The sequence below is a fragment of the Mustela erminea genome, chromosome 15 (assembly GCF_009829155.1).
Source record: "Mustela erminea isolate mMusErm1 chromosome 15, mMusErm1.Pri, whole genome shotgun sequence".
NCBI classification, from domain to species: Eukaryota; Metazoa; Chordata; class Mammalia; order Carnivora; family Mustelidae; genus Mustela; species Mustela erminea.
The window spans coordinates 75,285,185-75,306,584 of record NC_045628.1 but is presented as its reverse complement, the minus strand read 5'-3'; the positions used below and the strand labels follow the sequence as shown (position 1 = coordinate 75,306,584).

The 21,400-nt window shown below is 45.5% G+C and overlaps 1 protein-coding gene and 1 pseudogene across 5 annotated transcripts in view; one reads left to right on the top strand and one right to left on the bottom strand.

Annotated features, from left to right (window-relative positions):
• SLC7A1 (solute carrier family 7 member 1) overlaps window positions 1-21,400 on the bottom strand; it is a 78,929-nt gene that overhangs the window by 48,439 nt on the left and 9,090 nt on the right. The gene's annotated exons all lie outside the window — the stretch shown is intronic.
• Window positions 1,034-1,788, top strand: LOC116573977 (annotated as a pseudogene).

Genomic DNA, 21,400 nt, shown 5'->3' with positions numbered 1-21,400 from the left:
ATGAGCAGCAGAGAAAGGAGACACGGGGGAATTTCAGAGCAACAGACCCAGGACGGAGTGGTCAGGGGAGACAGAGGCCAAGGTGAAGGTTTGGCGAGGCTGAGGGAAGAAGGTAGGCACTCCCCAGACAGGGCTGAGCAGCATGGAAATCTGGAGGTGTGGGAAAACACAAGGGGGTCCTGAGAGGGCAAAGGGGCCAGCCCACCAAGGCATGGACAGAAGGAAGTCAAGGCTCTCCTGGCCATGGTCCATGCAAACCTTCTCCAAGATCTCTTCTAGCTCTATATTGGTTTCCCCTAAAAACACACACACGTATTTTAGCCCTACACTGATACATTCTCCTGAGACTCAGTAAATGCTACAAATGATCCCTTCTATTCAGGATTCTCTTGGGCCACCTGTAAGGGCCCAGGCAGGAAAATAAGGCTCTTGAACTCATGCTGTGTGCCCTGGAGAGGTGCCTGGGAAGGACAGCGTCATCGCTCCAAGACACTCAGTGGGCTCCCCCAGAGAATACAGGCAGTAGCCACCTCTCTAGTTCCCCTACTCCCAGTTCTCAGGCAGCCTCTTCAAGTCACCCACATCCTCCCTAGTGCTGCTCTTAACCAACATTTTTTTTTTTTTTTTAAACCAGGGGCACCTGGATGGCATAGTCGCTCAAGCTTCTGATTCTTGGTTTCAGTTGAGGTCCTGATCTCAGGGTTGTGGGACAGAGCCCCAGATTGCACTCTGTGCTCAGCACAGACCCTGCTTGGGTTTCTCTTTTTCTCTGCCCCTCCCCACCACACACACTCTCTCTAAAATAAATAAATAAATAAATGTTTAAAAGAAAGAAAAAAGAAAGCAGTAGCATCCATACAGACAGATCCTATGGTTTTGAGCCAAGGACCCTTCACCTGTTCTACCTCTCAAAAGGCAGTGACTTGGCATTTTATTAATCCTTCCCTTTGCCAAGTCAAAGTTAAAGTTACTCTCTTTTCTGGGGGCCAAGAGACATGCTGATTGTTTCATAAAAACCTATGGGGAGGGGGGAAGGATCGCCGGTGTGATCCTGAGGCGAGGCTCACGCGCCCGCCCCCCCCACTGGCCCCCAGCGCCCACCCTGTCGGCCCAGCTCAGCCATGATCAAGGCGATCCTCCTCTTCAACAACCAGGGGAAGCCGCGGCTCTCCAAGTTCTACCAGCCCTACAGTGAAGATACACAACAGCAAATCATCAGGGAGACATTCCATTTGGTATCTAAGGGAGATGAAAATGTTTGTAATTTCCTAGAAGGAGGATTGTTAATTGGAGGATCTGATAACAAACTGATCTGATAACAAACTGACATTATGCAACATTATATTTTGTCTTCTGTGTGGATTCTTCAGAAAGTGCACTTGGCATTTTAGATCTAATTCAAGTATTTGTGGAAACATTAGACAAGTGTTTTGAAAATGTCTGTGAACTGGATTTAATTTTCCACGTAGACAAGGTTCACAATATTCTTGCAGAAATGGTGATGGGGGGAATGGTACTGGAGACCAACATGAATGAGATTGTTACTCAAATTGATGCACAAAATAAGCTGGAGAAATCTGAGGCTGGCTTAGCGGGAGCTCCAGCCCATGCTGTATCAGCTGTAAAGAATATGAATTTTCCTGAGATCCCAAGAAATATTAACATTGGTGACATCAGAATAAAAGTGCCAAACCTGCCCTCTTTTAAATAAAAAATTAAAACGGCCACTCCCAGGTAAAATCCAGGGGGAAAAGTCATCTAAGTTTACCATGCAGTTGTTTACCAAAAACAGAGGAGGAGAGTCTTGGATTTAAGTCAAGGTACTGTATAAAAGTTGTATAAAATCGGTATGGAAGTTCAATGTTGCTTTTCTTGCTCAGTGATTTTGAAGAAATTGAGTAGTTCCGGTGTGATGTTTCTCTTTCTTTTATAAACTGTATTCCTGTGCCCAACTACGGCATGCCTCTGTGTATTGGCTACTACAGTATTTCAAAAAGTGTTTGAGATGTTTCTTTAAATTATGTACAATCCAAAATGTTGGTGTTTTGTATGGCTCACAAGTGCAGCATTCCATAATTCTTTCTGTTATTTGTCACAATGGTTATTTAAAGAACCAAGTATGTATTGCATAAAAACATTATGACCTTTTCCTCTTAGTTTAAATAAACTCCAAGGTAACTGGACTTTCTAAAGCACCTTTCCGTTTGCCTGATATCTACTTTAGCAATAATTTTTTTTACAACCCTCTAACTCAACAAAGTAAATAAAAGTATATTTTATCACTATTAAAAAAAAAAACCTATGGGGAGGAACACAGTAATGGCTGCACAACAATGCGAGTGTACTTAATGCCACTGAAATATACACTTCAAAATATACAACAAAAAACAGAGTTGCTTTAAAAAAAAAAAAAAACTAAGAAAATTCCTAAAAAAAAAAAAAAAAAAAAAAAAATTACCATATGACCCAGCAATTTACTCCTAGATATACAACCAAGATAAACGAAAGCATGTATCCACACAAAAACCTGTACACAAATGTTCCCAGCAGCATGACTGAGAATAGCCAAGAAGTGGTTAAATAACCCTAATGTCCATCAAATGATGAATAAATAAAACACAAAATACCTATGCAATGAAGCATTATTCAGCCTTACAAAGGAGTGAAACACTGACACAAAAGCCACCATGTGGATGGACCCTGAAAATACCACGCTAAGGGAAGGACACCAGTCACGAGAGGCCACATATTGTGTTACTCTGTTTATACGAAATGTCTCATAAAGACGGAAGGTTGATTAATGGTTGCCTAGGGCTGGGAAGGGGATGGAATAGGGATGCTGAGTGACTGTTAGTGCATACAGGCTTCCTTTTAGGGGTGATGGAAATGTTCTAAAATTGTGATAATAGTTGCCTAACTGTGGCTATAGCAAAAAAAAACACTGAATTTATACTTTAAATGGATTAACTTTATGGTACTAAATTGTATTCCATAAAGTTGTTTAAAAAAAATAATAAAAGCTAGGAGGAGCCCAATCCACCAAAGACAGCGGCATGGTTTCCTACGAAGGGCACCTGGGCAGATCCCAGGATTTCCATGCAAGTTCCATGCAACAGCAGCACTTTCTCCATGTACTTCAATTCCACCCCAAGTCAAAATTCTACCTCTGACCCCCTGACCCAGAAATCAATAATTACAGTGCTGGTTGCAGTTGGTAAGAGGAGCTCCACCTCCCTACACAAGGCGTTTACGGTACGTAACAGTCATTTTGCTTTGAGCGTTTCACCAATGGGCAATTATCTCTGGCGTAATACACCTTCCCTGCAAGCACTAGGTCTTTTCTCATTCTGTTTCACCGCAAACATGAGCTCCAGGCCTAACACATGGCCAAGATACTTCGTTGTGACAGGGCACAGGATAATAAAACTGAAGAAGAGTACAGTCCATTACATAATATACTTTGTTAAGCTTTGAGTTCCAACGGGATACAAGGGAAACACCCCTGACTCTGTGCGTATGTGGCCTGGATCTCAGAGAAAATCAGAAGGTTTTCATAGCTGATCAGAAGTGAAAGATCATCAAGCAGTAAAAAAAATCCAATAAGGTCTCTTCCGCACTAGCGCAGAATTTCCAAAGATCATCAAGGTGCGCTACCAAGACAGATAAATCACCAGTGAGGCAGGGAAAAGACATGTCCAACTTGGGGAGCTAGAAGGAAAAATGTATGGGAAACAAATTTCGGGATACTTCCTGCACTGAATGTTTGGCATGCTCAGGAGGCTTGGAGGCAGCCCTTTGTCTGCCCAGGCACACCCAACAAGTGAGTTCATACTACTCTCCTGGGCATTTACAAGCCCTGGGTACAACTCAACGCAGGCAGGTGTCAGCCCGCCCCTGCCCTCCCACGGACATGTCCCCGACCCTGCGGCAGCTCTAAAGAAACCGATGGAGACAAATGAGTCTTGCATGTGGCCAGGGGAGGGGCACAGGTCCAGGAAAAGAGGAGCCTGCCTGCGCCAGCCCAGTGATTACCAGAGGGAATTAAGCAAGCACTTGCAAGCCTTGCCCTCTGAATTTCTGTACTTTGATAGACTTAATTTGTTCTCCTGGGGCGAAATAGCAGGCTGTGTTAGAGCAATTCTATACAGGAATGCTTAGGGAAACCTAAGGGGGCAGGATGTGATTTAGGACTCCACAGGGCTCCCACCCAGGGAACCATTCTCCCTGGGAGAGAGGGGAGCAAGGCAGGCGGGGCACCAGACACGCCTGCCATGTGTATCAGCCGGGACTCAATTGAGAAACGGCTTTGTCCTCTTGTTTTCTCCCATTAACTTACACAAAATCTCTTCTTGAGGCACTTCTTGAGAACATTTTCATCTGTGTAAAACAGTTCCCAAATAAAAAATCATCAAGAAACGCCAGTGGCAGGAAAGAGTCACAAGAAAATTTAATACATTCCAAACCCATCTATTCTCACACCTCCTTCGTGAGTTTTTGCGGTTATCTTTGTAGCGTGCATACCGTTCTTTATAATATCCTTCCTTAAAGGTATCCACCTCTTCCGTAATTTAAATATTTTTTGTAGAAAGCTTTGTATTACTCTCAAATGGATACCGCCAAAATGATCTGAACTCAAACATTCAGCTCAGCTCCGTTACCCAGCAGAAGGACCGTCTGTTTCCTGCAGGGACCCTGATGACTACAGTTGTACAGGTAGTTAGCACAGACATGTCTATTTTTTCTAACATCCATTGCTACTTAGCATACTATTAAGATAAAAATGTTTGTCTGTGCCCTCCCTCAAACTGCACACATGGCACACACACTGCACTTAGGGAAACAGAGACCCGGTCTGTGTGTTGGCAAACTATAGCGTGTGGCTCACTTTTGTTACCGACCAGAAGTTAAAAGTGGTTTTCACAGTTAAATTTTCTTTCCTTTTTCTTTTTTTTAAGGAGGAGGATGAAAAAGAGGAAGAGAAAGATTCTCATTCAAAACATCTGGCCCCCAAAGCCTAACACATTTGCTACCTGCCCTTTATAGACCAGTTTGCTAAGCCCTGCCCTAACCCATCCCTTTAAGTTTACCAGTGAGACAACCCAAATCCAGACACACTGAATGACTGAGAAGCACCTGCATGCAGGTCTTAAGGATTCTAAGTAACTGAAGGAATTTTACCAAAGAAGCCATCAGTTTAAATGTTTTCAAAATGAACCTCTGTCCAACCATCTGAACCACATTTTAAGAACTGAGTCTTATTTAAAGCAAACCAAAATGTCAGGATACACAACTCACCTAAATGGTCTTTGTCCTCCAATACCTGAAATCACCTCCTCTTCTGTGTGCCCAGAGCCAGGGACCCTCCACCCTTCTCCAGTACATACCGGGAGCCCACCTGTGTGCACCCTGAGCTCTCCAGGGCCAGCAGGAGGAGAGAGACTCTGTGAAGGAAGACACTCTCTAACACAGCCAGCTGTGGTCACCAAACCCTCCCCTGTCTTTCCAGGCCTAGGGTAGGGGGCCACTGAGGGCCCCCTGGCAAGGCCAGCCCACACCACTAACACGGTAGGACCACCCCTAACCTTGGCCTTGACTTTGTAAACAGTCGCTTTACTAAATTCACCACCAATTACCCAGCTTGAGAGCACCATCTGTTCCCTGTGGGGGCCCTGATGACTCCGGCCTTAGGGGCAGCAAGCTCTGGATGTCTGCAGCTGCTTCTGCCACCTTGGGAATGTGGGCCGCCTGGGCCTACTCGGAGCACAATGCCTCTATTATAGAACTGCACAGCTGGATGGGGCTTGGACCACCTGATGACTCACCCTCTTCCTCCAAAGTGAGCTGCCCCCAAGCTGCCCTAGACCTAGTGTGGTCTCAAAAATGCCCAGAGAGAGTCAAGTGATGAGTTTTAACAAGACACCGCATTTTAAAAAGGCTTTTTTTCCTAAGCCTTCAACTTAATAAAATCTGAGCAGTTGGTATGTCACAGACTCTGTGCTCGGAGTTTCAGACGCACAGCCAATCAACAATGAGAAAACTGAGCCTCGGAGAGGGGCTGTGGTGCTCGTCGGAGCTCTAAGCGGTTGTGTGGGAGTCACTAAGCAGATGTGTGAGTGTCACCCCAAATGCTCTTTACTCAGCCAGGTTCCCCCCAACCTGAAGCCCCCTCTGTCACCCGTGGCTGGCCAGCAACACCCTCCATACCACCCCCACGGCGCCCTCGCCAACACAGCAAGGCCACCCTCAAGTCTGTCCACAGCCGGCCCAGTCCCACGATACGGAGAAGGCCAGGGTCGGGTGCAGAAGGCCTCCTGACCCGCAGCCTCCTGCATATCAGCCCATCACCTGGACCAGCCAACAAAGCCAACTACCCAGTACCTCCTGCCTGAGTGCAAATCCCTAGGCAGGCGCATTCACCATGTCTTTACGGCATAAAATGAAATGGCGGCTGCGGGCAGTCGTCCCTCTTGTGAACATTCTCTGTCTAGGAGCCTGACGTGGGAGAGAACATCAGAGCTCCCTGCGCCTGGGTGGGAAGGCCTGGCAACTCCCAGCAAGCTATGTTATTGACTTGAAGGCATACTGAGAGGGAAAAGTCTTTTCTCTGTCCCATTTTATACCTGCTCACTGATCTGAGGAATCAGGAGCCCTGCCTGACCCCGGGTGTGCGATCACGGTCAAGTCACCAGACTTCTCTGTTTCACCTGAAAACTGAGATAAGGATACTACTTACCTCACCTATACCTCAGCCCACCCCTGCCTTCTCCTGTCTGCGAGAACCAAGGAACAGAGAGGGGAGACAGAAATTAAAGTCTCAGATAAGACCAGATTCCTTTTTTTCCCTCTGCAAGATGACGACAATAGTACTAAGTGACACTTCAGAGTTTGGGAGAGGTCCAAATGAATTAACATTTGCACTGAAGAGCACCGGGCACACAGTAAGTGCTATATGTTTGCTGTTGTTTTTATTAGCTTCTTAATTTACAAAAGATCTAACTACCAGCCAGCCTGCGAAGTAATGTGAAGATCACATACTCAAAATAACTGCACTTTTATAATACGAAGGTATTCAGTAATTGACAAGGCACTATTCAAATACATAGCTGAAAACATAAAAATAAGTTGATTGATTTATTTCTATCTTCCCTTATTCAGATGGTAAAAGACTTCAGGGCTGTTGCCCAGAAATCTTTAAGTTGGCTTAAAACTATCAAAAAGATAAGATAAGATATATGAATTTTATATAAATGGTATAATTAACAATAACTGAGTTTTTAGCCACTGATTTTTATTTTAAAAGACTGAAACATCCTGGTTTCTGTAGCACTGAGACACATCTCCTCTGCTGTGTGCATTGCTGGGGGTTGGCAGGGACCACAGCCGGCCGTCCTAGACCTCCCCATGTCATTCGGACGCCAGGAAACACTCAGCAAGCACTCCTTTAAAAATGAGCAGGTCATGTGGCACAGGCAGCAGGTCCTTCCCCTGGACGACACCAAGCCACCCAGAGACCTCTTCACTAGTTTGGCTTTTGGGACAAATCTGGAAGTTTTCGCTCTCATTTAGAAAAATAAAATGCTCTGCTTTACCTGCTCTACCACTGGGGCAACTCCTCTGACTTCTTCCACCCTGAACTCTGGTGGGGAAAGAATGCCCAGTCAAGAGGCCGCTTTCCTCCTGCCGGGAGGTCTGGACGCTCACAAAGCCCAGTTATTTGTTTTGCCAAACTGTGTATACATTGAATGGAAATGTTTGTTTTCCATGTCCCACTTTACGTCTCTAAAGACAAATGATTAAAGAATTATTTCGGGGGCATTTTTTTCCGCTCATCGCCTCCAACCTGGTCATATCAAGCAGCCTCATTTCCTGCCTTTTAACTCACATTTTGTCGGCATATCATCCACTCTTCTTTGTTGACCTTTACATGTACAGTGTTGCTTCAAAACCCTTCTTCAAAGGAAAGGTCAAATGAAATGTCGCTGGGAAGCATGCCAGATGGCCACTGGCCAAGCAGGCACCAGCTCCCAGCACTGAGGTTACCTGTGGGCAGTGTGACAAGGTGCCAAAGGCAGGTGAGGAGGCCCACAGCCGACTGCTTGCTCTCACGCCTGGGCACACCCACGCCCTCAGAAGCCCTGTCCTGAAGCCCAGCCCCAGGCCCTCTGGCAGCGCACGATCCTTCATCTAGGAGGCCTTTCCTGAGCATTCCACGGCTTGTGCACTCCGTGAGGAACTGCAGGGCGTGGAGAAAGCTACGGGGTTCCTGTCCCGGGGGGGCCTATCATTTTACAGAGCAGAAAGGAAGTATGGAAAAACGTACCAAGAGAACACACAGGAGGATTTCCGAAGGATGGAGGGCTGGGAAGCCAAAAGCTACTACTGCTGAGGTCACTGCCATAGGAGTGGGACTCGAAAGGAAGAGGCATGTGGGGAATGGGAGGGTCAGCAGGATGCAATAAATGACTGGACATTAGAGGCAGGGGATGACAGCAAGTCAAAGTGAACTCTAAAACCTCAAGTACGCTTGACAGGGACACAGAGGATTTCTTAAGAAGTGATGTCAAGAAAAACACCTTTGGGAGGCGAATCCTAAGTCTGGGATTGGAAGCATCAGGACTGAGGTGAGAATGAGGCCAGCCCGAGGTACCGAGGCCCTGACCGTTTGAGCCCACCAGTCTCTCTCTGCGTCCGTTCATAATACACCGACAGGTTAGAAGCCTATGAGAGAAAAAAATGAGCAACATGGTAGACCAAACAGACCATCTAGAGACAATCAACTCGTACACACAATCAACAGAGGACAACTCAGTATGAAAAACCCAACTCTGCAAAATGTGATCCAGGATAAAACCAGACTTGGAAGGAACAAGAGGCACACAACACACAGCAGCAGAAGCTACACTGAGTAGAGTCGGCCACAGAGAATGGTTGACAGATGCAGAAGACCTTTCCTGAAAATGTAAATGGAACATAATCTAACCTGATGAGAGCGCTTTCAGGAAAAAATACAAAATTTAAGAGGTGCTCCAAAAAAACTTAACTGACTTAAAACTGAAATTCACTCAGGGAAATAGTTTCATCAACAATTTATCTGTGACGATATTGCTAAGAAAACGTGTATCTTCACATAGTCAAAATATCCTCAGATCAAAACGGTGTGTCCAGCAGAGCTCCCGGGGCTGCCCACGAGCAGCTGGGCGCGTGAGAGTCTGACATGACGGCTCCGGATAGGGCTTCCCGGAGAGAGGGGCGTGCTCACGGGACAGAGCTCCCTGGGAGACAGCAAGGCAGGTAAGAGACTATGGGGAACATTTGCATTCTGGGAGGCTAAGAAGGGAGTGGAGAGGAAGAGAGCAACTCTAGGAAAAGTCCACAAGCAGATGGACTCTCTGAAGTAAGGAGTGTGGCTCCATGTGTCTCCTGGCCGGCCACACCCTCACCCTTCGAAGGTTCCAGGAGCCACGACTCGGAAGGTCTTCGTGCTAGCTTGGCAGAGAGCTACCAGACCAAATATAGGAAACCTAATTAATCTGAATTTCACGCAAAGAATAAAGCTTTAGTGTAAGTATCTTTCCAATGTATCACAATTGTGACCTAAGCATGCCAAAAAATACTTTTCTTAGAGAAAAAAAAAGTTATGCTAGAAAAGCAACCATTGCTTATCTATAACTTAAAATTTAATGAGGCATCCAGTACTTCCATTTGCGAAATCTGATAACCCTAGCTTGGTGCTGATGGCTCAGGCCTGACCACCTCAGCCCCACCACATGTCTTCCTTGCCCACAGCCATCAGCCCCAATGTCCTGACTGCCTCTCCACAAAGGCTCTTCCCTGGTCCCAGCAGCTGAGTGGTGACTCCCGCTCACGCGGGCTGGAGGGAGCCTTCTGCCACAGACCCAGAAAAGGAGAGCGTCTGCAGGAAAAGGGAACCAACCATATTAACTATTTCCGAGAGATAATGGGGGTGAGGAATGGTAACAGTTCACTGAATCACATTAGAAAGAGAGGCAACTGTGAGCAGTTTTAGGACAGTAGTAAGAGCTTAGTTTTCAGATCAAAGTTGGTTTCAGATCAAACACGGCATTTACTCTCCTTGGTTTCATCATTAAAAAAACAGGGTTCTAACAATGAATCTCAGAACACTGAAAATTAAAATAAAATTTAAAAATAATTTAAAAATTTAAAAATCCATTTATCAGATATTTAAAAAACAAAACAAAACAGGGTTCTCAGCCAATTTCTTGCATCTTTGCGGTATCTGCAGAGAACCCCAGGAGTTCCGCCCCATAAAGGGCAAGCACTTTGGTAACACAGGGCTGGCACCTTCCACACACAAGCAATATCTGCTCAACGGATGAATGGATTCTACACTTCTTGAAGAGTTTGTTTTAAAAATCTGAATTCTCATAATGATTATTGAAAACACGAGCCTGGGGTGAATCTTAACACTTTGTGGCCATCACCACAGGAGCTAATAGTCTTTGCTCTTTAGTTTGTCAGTAGAGGATTGTTTGTGGTAGGAATCACAAGTGTCTGGGCAGAACCTAAACCAAACAAACAAAAACACCTGCAATGCTGCCTGATGAAGCACATGTTAAGATTCACATGAATAAAGCAGAGAAGAAAGGCCACCACCTCCAAACTAAAGTGAATCTAGCTCAGAATGCCATTTTTTTCCTATGCTCCTTTATGTAACTGTTGTAACTGTTCCTTAGTTATGGGAGCCCTTAATCAAACAAACATCTAAGAACAACACAATTTTCTTATTTAAACATAAAAGTATTTTCAACCCTGCACCAATTTCCCTTGATCTGTGCTGGAAGAAATCCCAGGGACGCTTTAAAACAATAAACTTCAGAAAAAGAAAAAAAGGAAGGGGGGACATATATTTTTATAAAGAGTACTGTATACTTCTTCTAACTTAGGATAAGTCCACAGTATATTTGGAATTTTTGAAAAGAACCAACCCTTTATTTGCTTTGCTACTGTGGAACTTTCCACTGTGCTACAAGGCCCCAAATTTAGAAATTACAAACAAACTCCTGCCCGGACAAAGTGAAAGCTGTATTTAGCTTATGGATATGCTAATTCTTGGCATAAAACAAACACTCTATGCCTCCGCTAGACTTCTAGGTATTTTATGACCGAGTTAAAAGACTTAAGCTGAAAGGGAGTTTATGTGCAAATTAAAATCAAAGGTTTTTCATACCAATGCCTGAAAGATTTAAATTCCAAATGGAGTCTATGTTCTTAGTACTAATTTTTTCAAAGCTGGTCCAAAGGGAAGATCTCTGTCCTGACATGGAGGAGCCACATGCCTGCCTTACAACTTCCAGAAAAAGGCTCAACAGTTCCTCAGGCAGAGCTGAAGATACACCTTCTACTATTAACCTACAACAAACATCATTAATGCTTAATGTTGCCTACTGCTACTGTGAATAAGACCATCAACTCATGAGACGGGCAGAGGCAAGAAATAAAAAGCATTCTACAGAAATAACCATTAGCTACCTCAGATATGTAAGACTGACCAGTTTTCTCACAGTTAGGAATTAGCTAATGCAACTGACATGTTTCTTAACATCCCCAACTCTCCCCTCTTTCCAATGGCTGACACCAACACGCCTTCATGTGTATCCTACAGAATACCCAAGCTGCAAGGGAGCTGTCCGCTGGACCTGCACTGATGGTTCTTACCTTTCATTGGCTGAGGAACCCTGGGCGAGGAGCATATATTGTGGTGTGCGTTTCTGGACAACAAATGTACCATCCCCACCACCACTAGAAGGTAAACAGAAAACTGGGGAGTGATATACACAGGGAACCAACATCCACTGCCTGACAGCTAAGGATGTAGCTGTGAGCCGAGAGCACCGGTCGGCCGCTCCCTGGGTTATCCAATGCCCCGAAAGCCTGTATCTATCTGAACGATGAGCGGAGCAAGGCTTGGAGCAGGTCCCTGTGCAAGGTCAGCACTGGAGCCAGAGCCAAAACCCAGGCCTGTCTGGCACCACAGTCCATCCAGGTAGTTCTAAGTTGGAGGAGGCCTTAGCCCTGTCTTGTCATGTCTATTGCTGAGCTCTTAAATTAATGATCTACATTTAAATGCCAGTATGAAACTTTATGAATTATCAACAGTGAAACACAAGGTCAATTCTAGAATTCAAATAAAGTTCTATACATAGCATATGGGTTTGCTTTGGTTAAAGGGGCAGTGAACCTGACAGTCAGATGGGGCTAAAGGCTCTCCTTTCCTGTGCCTCTTCTCTGAGGCCACCTTCCCTCCAGTGGGAACTGCTCCTGATGGCATCCCGAGCTTTCTCCATAGCTCTGGCCAGCAATCTGGCTGGACTCCAGCTCTTAACTCCATACTCCCACCCAGCTCAGTCAGGGTCAGCCGGAGCAGGGAGACTTGCTCAGTGGGCTCCCACGTTTGCAGCCAAATGCACAAGCCAATGACAAGCACTGCACTGGGGGTGGGAGCGGGTGCGGAAGACACAGAGCGGCCGAAGAGGTGAGGACCAGGTCAGGGCTGCCGTGCTTGTGTGGGCACAGCCCTCTCAGGTCCCACGTAAGGGAGGAGGGGTGGAAGGGAACACCCAGAAAGGGTTGGGGAATCTGCAGGTATTCAGTTCCAAGAGGGGGCTGTGTCCATCTTGCAGCTGCAACTCACTTTATAAGGACCACAGAATGTAAATAAGACAACTTGGATGGGCATCCTAGGCCCTGAGTTTGTCCTGCTCCTGTCCGAAATGTCAAGCAGCCCAGCTTTGGAGAGCCAAGAACGTAAGACATAACATCTCAGTCAGACTTGGTGCACTCCAGCCCAGAGTCCTGTCTTTGGCCACAAAGCTTGCTTTGTTAGCAGGCATGTCCCATGATAGCATTTGCAAAAGATTGGTGATAAACTCCAGACACCCCTGGCTCCATCCACCTATCAGTAACGACATTCTTCTTGAGCCCACTTCCCTTCTAGCCTCTACTCCCTCTGCTTCTGTCAATTTGTTACCAGAGGCAGAAAGCATGATTTGCTTTGTATTCGAAGACATTTGAAAGTCTGGACAAGGGACAACCTAACTTCAAGAGCTGGCTGAGGAATCTGCGGCTCATCTGGCCGTGGCCTGCAGGGAGTTTCAGATGCTAATCAAACTCCCTTCCCTTGGCATTGCCACACCGGGCAGTCCCAAATCTTCCAGCAAACCGTCTTATAAACTCCCCCTCCATTCTGAAACAAAAGCAAAGCCTTCTTTGGGACTTACACACTAGAAATTTCCCTTCTTCTGTAATACAACCCTTATCGGATTTCTGTCCAGAGAGCAGATATTTAAGATATCTGAACTTCAGCTGTACAAGCGAAGTCTTTTCTTTTTTGCAAACTTGACTATCTGCCATCCTTTGTCCTCCTCTGAACCTTATGTGAACTCGGTGGCACAGCTGAGTGTACGCTGTTCAATCCACCGGTGTGTTATTTTTATACACACACATCTGCACATCTAACTGAGAAAGCTCCGTCATCAGCCGGATCGCATCCACTAAGGTGAATCTAAAGGACCTTGGGCAGAACGCCGTTAGAAGAGGGCCCTTGCAGTTAAGCCCATGAAAGGAGCCAGGTGTCCCACCATCTGTCCCTAAGCTAGTCTACTCCAGGACATGGCGAGGGCTGAGGAGCAGCGACAAAGGGAAGGCTTCTTCCCAGCAGAGACCAATGTGAGGCTCTCAGCTGACCCTCAGCTCTCAGCTGCCACCTCCTCCTGGAAGTCAGGCGCTCCATGCCCCGGGAAGATTCACCACCACTGGCAAAGCAGTGACCCTTCAATACTTCCCACACGGGTTCTCTGTCACAACCCATCAAAAGCAGCAAACTTTAAAAAGTCCCATATTCCCTTTTCTCTGCACACGGTTCCTGGTAGCAGGAACCTTCTCTATCAGACCTCTTTCTTCATTCCATTGAGGAGAAACAGGTCTCTCTGAGGAGGTAGTGGCGAAGCAGAAGCAAGAACACCGGCAAGTGTTTTCCAGAAACCCAGCCTCCAGCAGAGGACCACTCTCGCTGCTGCTGCTGCTGCTGCTGCTGCTGCTGAGAGCCTATGCCCAACTCAAGCCAGGCAGGTTAACATGGGCCAGCTTGCTTACTTTCTCCTGTGATGGGGCCTGTGTCTGTCTTCATGTGTGTGGTTGGCTGTCCTTTGAAAAATCACCTCTCTCAAGCTCCTTCCCCAGGGAGATCCTTTGGGACTAAAGCTTCTCATGGCCTATCCCGACATTCCAAAACCTCCGCGAGAGATGCCCCACACAACTGGACACTGCTGCCAAGCACCTGACCCCAGCAACTGGCCGCCCCTGCTAGGAAGTTCTTGCCCTTGTCTCCGGATAAACAGCCACCAGCCCGGCAGGGGACCATGAACATGCGTCCAGGACTGCTCACTCTTTCCAGAAATGAGCTTAGGAAACACACAATTGTGACCAGCATGGTTCTTCTGGAGCATTCCCGAGGGGGAACCAGTGGGAGTCGGGCGGACCATGTGGGTACTGGTTACCTGGTACTTTTTTTCTTTTTTTTACAGGAGCCACTGTGCTCCCCTGGCTGCACTAGTAGCCTAGCTCATTGTTTCTGAGCTAATACAGGCAAGGTGACCCTTCTGAGTCAAGATCTTCGCACCAACCTAACACCACACCTTCTGTTTTCTGCTATAGCAGATCACCACCATTCCCACTCCACACCTACTTTTTATAGTATAGACATCAAACCACGTGGAGCTTTTTAGTGGCTCCATAATTGTGCAATGTCACCAACTTCTTGCTAAGGACTGGGAACCCCCAAAGACAGTATCCTAACCCAATCTCTTCTAAATTCAAAAGCAGAAAATGGGGCCCTGAGTGCTCAGTCTTGCCCAGAACCGCACTAGTCCATGGCTAGGCCAGTGGCATGGAGGTCTCCAGACTCCTAGGCCATGTCTAGCTGACGGGGGAGCTCAAACCAGGGGGCACTTGGAGAGGATGATGTGATGAGTCCCAAGGAGGACCTTGTGTCTAGGCAACAAAGGACAAAGGGCTCCAGGAGCTAACCTTTCCCCAGGCTGTGTTGAGGGCACCTGCTGTCCCTCTACCACACATGACTTCCTTGCACGTTCATAAAAACATCCCCTACTCCAGAAGTTACCCCTCGTGGTGTTCAGACAATATGCAGATGTGCATGAAGAGTGGAACTTGCACCTTCTTCTTTACAAGGCATTTTTTACACCTTAGCACATGCCTTCATTTCCTTACCTGGCCACTCTGCTTAACTAGAGACCTATCTCTGCCAACATGATGAGTGCTAAAAAGCAAAGTGATTATTCACAGACCAGATTGCAAAGTTTCACCCAATATAAGTCGCTCATCTTACTGCCTGGTGAGACAAATAAAGAATGTGCAGGTTTCTTGAGACTGAAAAGTATAAAAAGGCTGATTGCAAACCACCCTCCACATTCCTGTATGAGGTGCCATAAATAAAATCCGACAGTCCCAAAGAAAAGAGGCCATCATGGAATATCATAATGGCAACACATATGGGAGGCAGGAGGCAGAAACTACCAAAGGGCATGGAGTACAGGGCATGGGTCAGTCCCCAATCCCACACACTGAGCCCACCGTCACCACCGCCATCCCCAGAGCTCCCAAGAAGGTCCAGTCATGGCTCACAAGTGTTTACAGAAGTGATGTCGAGTGTCAAATTTCATAGAAAAATGTAAAGGATGTTTCTATATGCCGTCTGACAGAAAGACTTCTCATAAGCATATGAATTAAGGAACCCAGGAAATACAGCAAAAATAAAAATCACAGGGGCACCTGGGTGGCTCAGTGGGTTAAAGCCTCTGCCTTCGGCTCGGGTCATGATCCCAGGGTCCTGGGATCGAGCCCCACGTCAGGCTCTCTGCTCAGTGGGGAGCCTGCTTCCCACCCACCGCTCCCCCCGCCCCGGCCTCTCTGCCTGCTTATGATCTATCAAATAAATAAATAAAATCTTTAAAAAAAATAAAATAAAATAAAAAATAAAAATCATACACACTGAATTTAATAACATTCCCATGGCTTCTCCCCCCCACCCCACCCTTTTTCCCACCCTGTGAAGAGGTGCAAGAATACCATTCAGATCAAGGACTTTGGAAGACTTCTGGACATTTTCACAGCATTTGCAGTGAAACATGGAGGAACAGGACTGTATCAAAGCTTTTTAAGAAACTGCTCTGCCTTGCCTTCTTTCTTAAACTTCAAATGCCCCAATGCCAATATGTGTACTAGGCACAGAGCCTCTAACTGAATGGTTATCAAAAGCAGCCAAGTTCTTCCCCGACTATTCAAAGGCAAGTCTCTCCCCTTGGCTAAGCCTAGTGCCTCTGGGAGGTGGATGGGATCTCTGCCTGAGCACCCCTTTGACCTTCAGCCATCCATCTCTGCAAATGCTCTGAATCAACCACAAGGAAATGCAAGATTAAATACCTGAGCATCCACTCAAATGCATGCCCTCCTTTGCTAAGTGGCATCCTGGCTCAATATCTTCTGAGCAGAGGCTGTGGAACCTCGCCTCCCATACCCACTCTGGCACCGCCATGCCCCATCCCTTGGCACATCTCCCCTGCCCCTTAATTAGAAAGTTCCTGACATTCATCTCTTGCATGAAGAATTTCCTGACTAAGAGAGAACAAGCAGGAACCTCTCCTGAGCCCACTGCACCACTCCCCAGCCTTCTGGAGGAATCGCCTCACATGTTAATTTACACCTACTCCTTCACCAGCCAAGTAATAACACATGTATGTGCAGCCTCTGGAACCGGATTTCTCACTTGGCAGAAACCTCCCTGATGGCTGAGGCTTAACCCTTTCTATGCCCTTTCTATATCAACCCTGATACAAAATAGATAGCTCACATTTATGGAATACCAACTCACTTGGTGTATTTAAACCTCAACACAGTCTACAGTGTGAGAGACTGTAACTTTCCCCCGTTCTCAGACAGGGAAACTGTGCACATAGACATCCTGAAATGGGGAGGGCTGAGGGCCGCTGTGCTTAAGTATCCCAAACCACACTGGTTATTTACTTCTTGCATCTCCTTTTATGTTGTTCTGCTGCCTTTCTACTGCTAGGGCCCCAGCTATCACTTGTCTCCAGGGTTAGAAGCCCCACCTCTACGATCTGACTTACCACTTCCTATCTACAATTGGCTGTAAACAGATAATCGGGCTGGTCAGAAATGAGTATACCAGTGGGCCCCCACACCCTTCCCATCCTAGGGGCCCTGAAGCCTGTGGGCTCTGGGACAACAACTGCTTGAGCTCTTGAAAAGGTTACCTTTTGAGCCTCTACTCAATACCAAGCACTTCCCCCAGGTACTGGAGCCACAAAGACAAATGTGCCCAGGCACTGTCTTTGGGAGCTTACGTCTCCTTGATTAGTTCCAGGCTCTAGCAGTAGGCAGATGCCTGCTCATCCAAGAGGTCCCACGAGTCAGTTAGAAATGCCTACCCCAGACCTGCTGAATCAGATATGCATTTCAGGGAGATCTCCAGGGAAGGACCTGTATGCATGTATACTGGTCTAGGTAGTTTAGAGCCTCCTAAAGTTTGACCTTAAGGCTACGAAAAGCACTATTTCATTATGCGAGTTATTTAACTTACATACTTATTGAAATGCATCCCTTTGCTCTCTCCTTAACATCTGCTCTATTACAACTGCCTAATCCACGTGTGTGCCTACCTTCATGATTTCTAGACAGTGACGGAAGAATAAAGTAGTAAGTAAGGGACATACTGCAAAATCCATCCAACATACACAATACAGTCAAAGTCTCTTGCTTTGTGCGCTACAAAATATGACACGGTTAGTCTCGTCCCTAAGTTTAAGTTTTTATCTGATTAGTGTACAAGTGCATCTGTAAGTGCGGGCCTCCTGTGGGTGTCCAGACCTAGCAGGACTATGGTTTCAGGCCACAGAATTTTAGAGGAGCCTATATCCATGCCCACACACAGAATAAAGTGAGCCAAAAAGTCCTGTTAGCTCAAGAGCAGCTTCTGTCTAGTGGCAGGAGCAATTCTAGAAAGGGAGAGAATGACGGTTTCTGAGTCGTTACTCATTTGAACTTGGGACAGTGCTGCTTGTTCCTACAAAGCGTCAGGATGGAGGGATCACCCCCCTTCTCTCTATCCTTGCTCCCACCATTTCTCCAGGGCAAATATTATTTCCTTCATGCACAGAGTCACACACCTCACTGGAAAAAGACCCCTGCTGGGGAGCCAACACCCCCCTAAGAGGCTCCAAACAAACCTCCCACCAGCTCACAGGCTCTCTGAGGTGATTCAGCAAGAACTCCCTTGCAGATTGTCAAGGCAATACAATTAACAGCCAGGCAGAAGCAACAGGAATGTCTTTGTGCAGAGTATGTTCTCCTCCCCAGCCTCTTGCCCTCACTCAAAATCACCCAAGAAATCCAGGGTGGCAATTCCCTTGCCTGACTCATCAGCCCAGACCTGAGAGAGCCCTTCAGTAATTAGGACTGAATCCGGCCACGAACGACACCTAATAATTTCCAAAATTCCAACGGTATCCAACTCTGAGACTAGTGAGACATTCTTCCTAGTTAATTCAGACTACTCAAAGAATTAATGAGTGTTCTTGCCAAATATCACCCAAGATTGCTCTCTAGAAAGAAAGAAATGTCTCCTGACAAAAATGCTTTGTTTTTTTCTTTTTTAACAAAACCAGCTGCTACAAATTGGGGTTATAGATTTACGAGGGATGTGTTATGCAAATACAATAACAGATTATCCCATATGTCACATAATATTAACATATATAAGAGCATAAAATTAAGTTCATGAGGATTTTTCCCTAATAGTATCAGTAGCGGTAGTAATATTTGTTTCTTACAGATGAACTTTTGAAAGACTATAAACTAAGTATTCTGAATTCTTACAATAAATTTATTATTATTGAGAAGCATAATAAATAAGAGAAGTTTACAAGAAACAAGGACAGACTTTTGTACAATGTTTCAACAAAGCAGGCAACTTATCTCGTTCTAATTCTGTTCTGTTACTGTGTTCTAGTTCACAGAATCAATTCCCTTGATTTACAATTGTTTTAAGAATTATATACACAGGGGCACCTGGGTGGCTCAGATAGTTAAGCATCTAATTCTTGGTTTTGGTTCAGGCCATGATCTCACAGGTCCTGGGACTGAGCCCTAAATGGGGCTCCACACTGAGCGGGGAGTCTGCTTGAGATTCTCTCCCTCTGCCCATCATCACTAACTCCCCCAAATAAATAAATAAATAAATAAAATAATGTACACAGACTTCTTACCTAAAAATATTTATTTTCTAAGCAAAAAAAAATAAATAAAAATAAATAAATCAAACAACTCTCAAGCAAGATTTAAGTTTATGCAAAATCCATTCAAAGTTTTCAAGGCAAACTATTTAATGATATGACCGCTATTACTAATATTATATATTCAATGCTCTGTTCAATTTTAATCCACCAGACTTAAAAGTCCAAAAATCAGTATTTCTATTGGAGTATCTTTTCTCCCTCATCTTCCCATAAATCTTTAACTCTGAAAGGCTTATCATTCAGATACGTTCTTCTTCAAATCACAATAAATAAAATATACTCAAAAAAGACTTTTCAAAGTGATAGAATTAACAAACATTCAGGCCATCTCTAAAAAAACCACACATGAAAAAACCTGACCAGGCCAATTTCAAAAGCACCAGCACGTGAGGGGAGCAAAAGACCGAGCTCACCGTTTGCATCAGCAGGAAACCACACCAGGAACTCACACAGGTCTTGCCCTGTGTCCCTGTTCACCTGCTTGGGAATCATCACCAAAAAGAATATCCACTTCAGTTAGAAACCCTCAAATCACCACGAAAGGAAACCTCTACCGTCTGAATGCCTTTGTCCAAACCAGCCTGGACTGATAATTCCTCCCATTCCCCAGCCCAGCAAACCTGAAACTCAGGCCACCAAGTGGGCGGGGGGCAGGGGGCAGGGGGGTTTGCAGGTTAGCATGCCCAAGCCTAACAGAGTTTGCAAACTGCAAGTTGCCAGCAGGATTTTTTTTTTTTAAACATGCAATAGAAAAGGAAAATTATCAGGATGCACGGCAGGTACAACAATGCAGGACGCTTCATGAAAACTTTCATTTTAATCTCTAGACATGGTGTGCCCCGATATGTGTACTTGATCATGGTGTAAACTGATTTGTTATGATGGACTGCAGCCGCAGGAGTCTGAAAGCTGCCACCCACAGGAGAACCAGTGTGTGGATGCCACCAGTTTATCGCAAACGGCCCCAAGGAAGACTTCCCAAAGACCAGGCTTCCAGAACCCTGTGCAGACGGCCCGGTGGAAAGGCTTCCAATGCAGCTCTGAAAACTAAGAACCTGTGTCCTTCCGACAGGAATGAAATGGTCTCACCTAGGCCAGGTACGGGTGGCTGTACCATTCACCTGCCCTGCAAAAATCCACCAACACTAGGGCCATTTTCAAAGCTAACTCACATTGCAGGTAAAGGTGAGATGCTGTGTTTTTTAAAGAACTTATAAACAAAACCAGGCCAATGTACATCCAATGTCTCATGGTAATATTAATACTCAAAAATAAGACATCCTGGACGAACCCAGCAAAAACAACAGGACAAGATAAGCTGCTCCAATGGTACATCAGCTATAGAGTATATGAAAACATACGATTTTACCCAATCTGTGAAAGTGCCTCATAGCCAACCCAGGAAAAACTTTAACATTCTGATAGTCTAATTTCAACAGAAGATGATTATTCCAAAACTAGAAATGTCAGAGTCACTCATTCTCAGTATGATTTGTACCAAAGTACAAAATGTGGAACATATTTGTACCGAAAAACAAAATAAACCCCAAATTGAAATGTCAGGGCAGCAGTACAACAAACTTAAAATAATGTATTGTTCTTTCCACCTGCCAAAATGTTACTATTTAGTCCAAAAACTTCTGCCTTTAAAATACTGTTTTATTGGGGTGTTTGGGTGGCTCAGTCGGTTAAGTGTCTGACTCTTGATTTTGGCCTATGTCCTGATCTCAAGGTTGTGAGATGGAGCCCCAAGTCAGGTTCCATACTGAACATGGAGCCTGCTTAAGATTCTCTCTCTCCCTCTCCCCGTGCTCCTCCTTCCCTTCCCCAAGAGCACGCACTCTCTCTAAAAAAAAAATAAAAGTAAAAAAATATTATTTTTACTAATTATGTAAATATTCACCCAACAAGGACTTGTTGAGCACTATTTTAAGTGCAACACACAGATCAGTGAACAAACCGAAGTCCAATTTTAACAGTGTTTCCTTTCTGTGCAAATATATATCTCAGATAACATAATAATGAACACA